The sequence below is a fragment of the Meles meles genome, chromosome 1, assembly GCF_922984935.1.
Source record: "Meles meles chromosome 1, mMelMel3.1 paternal haplotype, whole genome shotgun sequence".
NCBI lineage: Eukaryota > Metazoa > Chordata > Mammalia > Carnivora > Mustelidae > Meles > Meles meles.
Genome location: NC_060066.1, coordinates 128,666,348 through 128,672,767, shown reverse-complemented (window position 1 = coordinate 128,672,767; position 6,420 = coordinate 128,666,348). Strand labels below are relative to the sequence as shown.

The 6,420-nt window shown below is 37.2% G+C and overlaps 1 non-coding gene across 1 annotated transcript; it reads right to left on the bottom strand.

Moving 5' to 3' along the window:
* Window positions 1-1,732: 1,732 nt before the first annotated feature.
* LOC123928134 lies at window positions 1,733-1,836 on the bottom strand. Its single transcript, XR_006815619.1, has one exon. It is a non-coding gene; the product is annotated as a U6 spliceosomal RNA (small nuclear RNA).
* Between the last annotated feature and the right edge of the window lie 4,584 nt (window positions 1,837-6,420).

Here is a 6,420-nt window from a genome sequence, read left to right as displayed (position 1 = left end):
TGAGCTGAAAAGGAACAAAAAGTGGCATTAAAAAATCTGACTTAATTAATGATTTGGATGGCATTCTATCAGTACTAGCCAACCATCATAGGACACTTAGCATATTGATACCTCATAGTTTTGTTTGTTTTTCATTTTTAATAAATCTATAATGTGCACAGTTCCTGCTGCAGCTGCTTCCTTTGCATTTATAATATTATAATATGCTTAAATGTGCTGGTGAGCCTTTTTATGTATTTTAATTAATTTAATTGTGTTTTAACCATTACTATAGGGTAAAATTTTGGTCTGAGAAGAAAAGTTTAACAATTATTAAACTGGCTATCATGAAGAAAGATAATAAAATATTACATCAAATGCTGGCTAACAAAAACAAGGATTGTGAATAGGCTCAGTCAAAAGTTCTTTATAAATTAAACAATAATAAGATACAACAATGCATGTATTAGAATGGTTAACATTATCTTTATTTTTAAACTGACAATACCAATTAAAGCAGGGGAGCAACTAGAACTCTCATTCTTTGCTGGTGGGAATGTAAAATGTACAAAGACTTTGGAATAGAAATTGGTAGTTTCTTAGAAAGCTGAGCATAGCCTTACTATAGGATCCAAAATTCATGCTCCTGATTACTTACTCAATTTATTTGAAAAGTTATGTCTACACAAAACCCAGAATATTTATAGTAAATTTATTTATAATCACTGGAAGCTGAAGCAACCATGATGTCCTTCAAGAGGTGAATGGGAAAACAAATTATGAAACATACATACAATGGGATATTATTCAGTAATAAAAAGTAAATACCTATTGAGCATGAGAAGATATGGATGACTCTTTTTTTTTTTTAATTTATTTATTTATTTATTTATTTGACAGAGAGAGATCACAAGTAGGCAGAGAGGCAGGCAGAGAGAGTGAGAGGGAAGCAGGCTCCCTGCCGAGCAGAAAGCCCGATGCGGGACTCGATCCCAGGACCCTGAGATCATGACCTGAGCCGAAGGCAGCGGCTTAAACCACTGAGCCACCCAGGCGCCCCGATATGGATTACTCTTAAATGGGTACTGCTAAGTGGACGAAGCCAGCCTGAAGTAGTTGCATGATATGTTATTCTAATTGTACAACATTTTGGGGAAAAAAATGAAACTATAATTATGGTGAAAAGACCAGGCTTTGCCAGGCATTCAGGAATGAGATAGAGAGTTGATTAGGTGAAGCACAGAGGATTTTTTTAGGTTAACAAAGCCGTTCTGTTTCGCACTGTCATTATTGATACATGACATCAAGCATTTGCCAAAACTCACAGAACTGTACATCACTAACAGAAAATCTTAATTGCAAATTTTGAAAATCCGTTAGAAGGTCAGTAGACCTCAGGATGTAGAATGAGACAAAACAATCTAACTTTATTATGAATGTAGGAAACAACTGCCCGGACGAATATGGGAGGAAGGGCACTGACCTAATTAACCTTAGGAATTACTGGGATCCATAAGACTCAAGGAAAAAAGAGCTGTATGTAAGCATGAGTTGATAAAATTATTTTCCACCAGTGGCTCAGGATTAAGCATTTTGGTTGTATTTTTTGCTTTCTGTTTTTAATTTTTCATTATGTTCAGTTAGCCAACATAGAGCACATCCTAAATTCTTATTGTGGTCAATGATTCATTAGTTGTGCATAACACCCAGTACTCATCCCAACAGGTGGCCTCTTTAATACCCATCACCTTGTCAAAATATGGAATGCTTCATGAATTTTTGTGTCATCCTTGTGCAGGGGCCATGCTAATCTCTGTATCATTCCAATTTCAGTATATGTGCTGCTGAAACGAGTACAGGGTTAACCATGTTGATACCATTATACTTATAGACAGGAAATTGACTGATTAAGTAAAGAGATGGCAGATGGTAGGAGCCAGGTTTTTCACGGTTGGCATATAAGGTTAGAGACAAGCAAGGGAGAAGTGTACAATGATCTATGTGGTGATGAATTAGAATTGGAGATGTTAGTATGAATTTGTATTTAGCTTAATATATATACTTATGTTTTCTTTTCTTTTTTCTTTTTTTTAAATTTTTTATTTATTTCTTATTTTTTTATAAACATATAATGTACTTTTATCCTCAGGGGTATAGGTCTGTGAATCATCAGGTTAACACACTTCACAGCACTCACCATAGCACATACCCTCCCCAATGTCCATAAACCCACTCCCCCTCTCCCAACCCCTCCTCCCCCCAGCAACCCTGTTTGTTTTGTGAGATTAAGAGTCACTTATGGTTTGTCTCCTTCCCGATCCCATCTTCTTTCATTTATTCTTCTCCTATCCCCCTAACCCCCCATGTTGCATCTCCACGTCCTCATATCAGGGAGATCATATGATAGTTATCTTTCTCCAATTGACTTATTTCACTAAGCATGACACCCTCTAGTTCCATCCACGTCATCACAAATGGCAAGATTTCATTTCTTTTGATGGCTGCGTAGTATTCTATTGTGTATATATACCACTCTTCTTTATCCATTCATCTGTTGATGAACATCTAGGTTCTTTCCATAGTTTGGCTATTGTAGACATTGCTGCTATAAACATTTGGGTGCACGTGTCCCTTCGGATCACTATGTTTGTATCTTTAGGGTAAATACCCAGTAGTGCAATTGCTGGGTTATAGGGTAGTTCTATTTTCAACATTTTGAGGAACCTCCATGCTGTTTTCCAGAATGGTTGCAGCGGCTTGCATTCCCACCAACAGTGGAGGAGGGTTCCCCTTTCTCCGCATCCTCGCCAGCATCTGTCATTTCCTGACTTGTTAATTTTAGCCATTCTGACTGGTGTGAGGTGATATCTCATTGTGGTTTTGATTTGTATTTCCCTGATGCCGAGTGACGTGGAGCACTTTTTCATGTGTCTGTTGGCCATCTGGATGTCTTCTTTGCAGAAATGTCTGTTCATGTCCTCTGCCCATTTCTTGATTGGATAATGTGTTCTTTGGGTGTTGAGTTTGCTAAGTTCCTTATAGATTTTGGATACTAGCCCTTTATCTGATATATCATTTGCAAATATCTTCTCCCATTCTGTCAGTTGTCTTTTGGTTTTGTTAACTGTTTCCTTTGCTGTGCAAAAGCTTTTGATCTTGATGAAATCCCAATAGTTCATTTTTGCTCTTGTTTCCCTTGCCTTTGCCGATGTTCCTAGGAAGAAGTTGTTGTGGCTGAGGTCGAAGAGGTTGCTGCCTGTGTTCTCCTCAAGGATTTTGATGGATTCCTTTCTCACATTGAGGTCCTTCATCCATTTTGAGTCTATTTTTGTGTGTGGTGTAAGGAAGGGGTCCAATTTCACTTTTCTGCATGTGGCTGTCCAATTTTCCCAGCACCATTTATTGAAGAGGCTGTCTTTTTTCCATTGGACATTCTTTCCTGCTTTGTCAAAGATTAGTTGACCATAGAGTTGAGGGTCTATTTCTGGGCTCTCTATTCTGTTCCATTGATCTATGTGTCTGTTTTTGTGCCAGTACCATGCTGTCTTGATGATGACAGCTCTGTAATAGAACTTGAAGTCCGGAATTGTGATGCCACCAACGTTGGCTTTCTTTTTCAATATTCCTTTGGCTATTCGAGGTCTTTTCTGGTTCCATATAAATTTTAGGATTGATTGTTCCATTTCTTTGAAAAAAAACGGATGGTATTTTGATAGGGATTGCATTAAATGTGTAGATTGCTTTAGGTAGCATAGACATTTTCACAATATTTATTCTTCCAATCCAGGAGCATGGAACATTTTTCCATTTCTTTGTGTCTTCCTCAATTTCTTTCATGAGTACTTTATAGTTTTCTGCGTATAGATTCTTAGCCTCTTTGGTTAGGTTTATTCCTAGGTATCTTATAGTTTTGGGTGCAATTGTGAATGGGATTGACTCCTTAATTTCTCTTTCTTCTGTCTTGTTGTTGGTGTACAGAAATGCAACTGATTTCTGTGCATTGATTTCATATCCTGACACTTCACTGAATTCCTGTACAAGTTCTAGCAGTTTTGGAGTGGAGTCTTTTGGGATTTCCACATATAGTATCATATCATCTGCGAAGAGTGATAGTTTGACTTCTTCTTTACCAATTTGGATGCCTTTAATTTCTTTTTGTTGTCTGATTGTTGAGGCTAGGACTTCTAGTACTATGTTGAATAGCAGTGGTGATAATGGACATCCCTGCCGTGTTCCTGACCTTAGTGGAAAAGCTTTCAGTTTTTCTACATTGAGAATGATATTTGCGGTGGGTTTTTCATAGATGGCTTTGATAATATTGAGGTATGTGCCCTCTATCCCTACACTTTGAAGAGTTTTGATCAGGAAGGGATGCTGTACTTTGTCAAATGCTTTTTCAGCATCTATTGAGAGTATCATATGGCTCTTGTTCTTTCTTTTATTAATGTGTTCTATCACATTGATTGATTTGCGGATGTTGAACCAAACTTGCAGTCCTGGAATAAATCCCACTTGGTCGTGGTGAATAATCCTTTTAATGTACTGTTGAATCCTATTGGCTAGTATTTTGGTGAGAATTTTTGCATCTGTGTTCATCAAGGATATTGTTCTGTAGTTCTCTTTTTTGGTGGGGTCCTTGTCTGGTTTAGGGATCAAGGTGATGCTGGCCTCATAAAATGAGTTTGGAAGTTTTCCTTCCATTTCTATTTTTTGGAACAGTTTCAAGAGAATAGGAATGAGTTCTTCTTTCAATTTTTGGTAGAATTCCCCTGGGAAGCTGTCTGGCCCTGGGCTTTTGTTTGTTTGGAGATTTTTGATGACTGTTTCAATCTCCTTACTGGTTATGGGCCTGTTCAGGTTTTCTATTTCTTCCTGGTTCAGTTATGGTAGTTTATATGTCTCTAGGAATGCATCCATTTCCCCCAGATTGTCAAATTTGTTGGTGTAGAGTTGCTCATAGTATGTTCTTATAATTGTCTGTATTTCTTTGGTGTTAGTTGTGATCTCTCCTCTTTAATTCATGATTTTGTTTTTTTGGGTCCTTTCTCTGTTCTTTTTGATAAGTCAGGTCAGGGATTTATCAATCTTATTGATTCTTTCAAAGAACAAGCTCCTAGTTTCGTTGATTTGTTCTATTGGTTTTTTTTGTTTCTATTTCATGATTTCTGCTCTGATCTTTATGATTTCTCTTCTCCTGCTGGGTTTAGGGTTTCTTTCTTGTTCTTTCTCCAGCTCCATTAGGTGTAGGGTTAGGTTGTGTACTTGAGACCTTTCTTGTTTCTTAAGAAATGCTTATACCGCTATATATTTTCCTCTCAGGACTGCCTTTGCTGTATCCCACAGATTTTGAATTGTTGTGTTTTTATTATCATTTGTTGCCATGAATTTTTTCAATTCTTCTTTAATTTCCTGGTTGACCCATTCATTCTTTAGAAAGATCCTGCTTAGTCTCCATGTATTTGGGTTCTTTCCAGCTTTCCTCTTGTGATTGAGTTCTAGCTTCAGAGCATTGTGTTCTGAAAATATGCAGGGGATGATCCCAATCTTTTGATACCTGTTGAGACCTGATTTAGGACCCAGGATATGATCTATTCTGGAGAATGTTCCATGTGCACTAGAGAAGAATGTGTATTCTGTTGCTTTGGGATGAAATGTTCTGAATGTATCTGTGATGTCCATCTGGTCCAGTGTGTCATTTAAGGCCTTTATTTCCTTGTTGATCTTTTGCTTGGATGATTGTCCATTTCAGTGAGGGGAGTATTAAAGTCCCCTATTATTATTGTATTATTATTGATGTGTTTCTTTGATTTTGTTAGTAATTGGTTGATATAGTTGGCTGCTCCCATGTTAGGGACATAGATATTTAAAATTGTTAGATCTTCTTGTTGGACACACCCTTTGAGTATGATATAGTGTCCTTCCTCATCTCTTATTATAGTCTTTGGCTTAAAATCTAATTGATCTGATATAAGGATTGCCACCCTAGCTTTCTTCTGATGTCCATCAGCATGGTACATTGTTTTCCAATCCCTCACTTTAAATCTGGAGGTGTCTTCTCCTTGAAATGAAAACTCATTGAAATGAGTTTCTTGCAGGCAACATATAGATGATTTTTGTTTTTTTATCCATTCTGATACACCATGTCTTTTGATTGGGGCATTTAGCCCATTAACATTCAGGGTAACTATTGAGAGATATGAATTTAGTGCCATTATTAGCCTGTAAGGTGACTTTTACTGTATATTGTCTCTGTTCCTTTCTGATCTACTACTTTTAGTCTCTCTCTTTGCTTACAGGACCCCTTTCAATATTTCCTGTAGGGCTGGTTTGGTGTTTGCAAATTCTTTCAGTTTTTGTTTGTCCTGGAAGCTTTTTATCTCTCCTTCTATTTTCAATGATAGCCTAGCTGGATAGAGTATTCTTGGCTGCATGTTTTTCTCA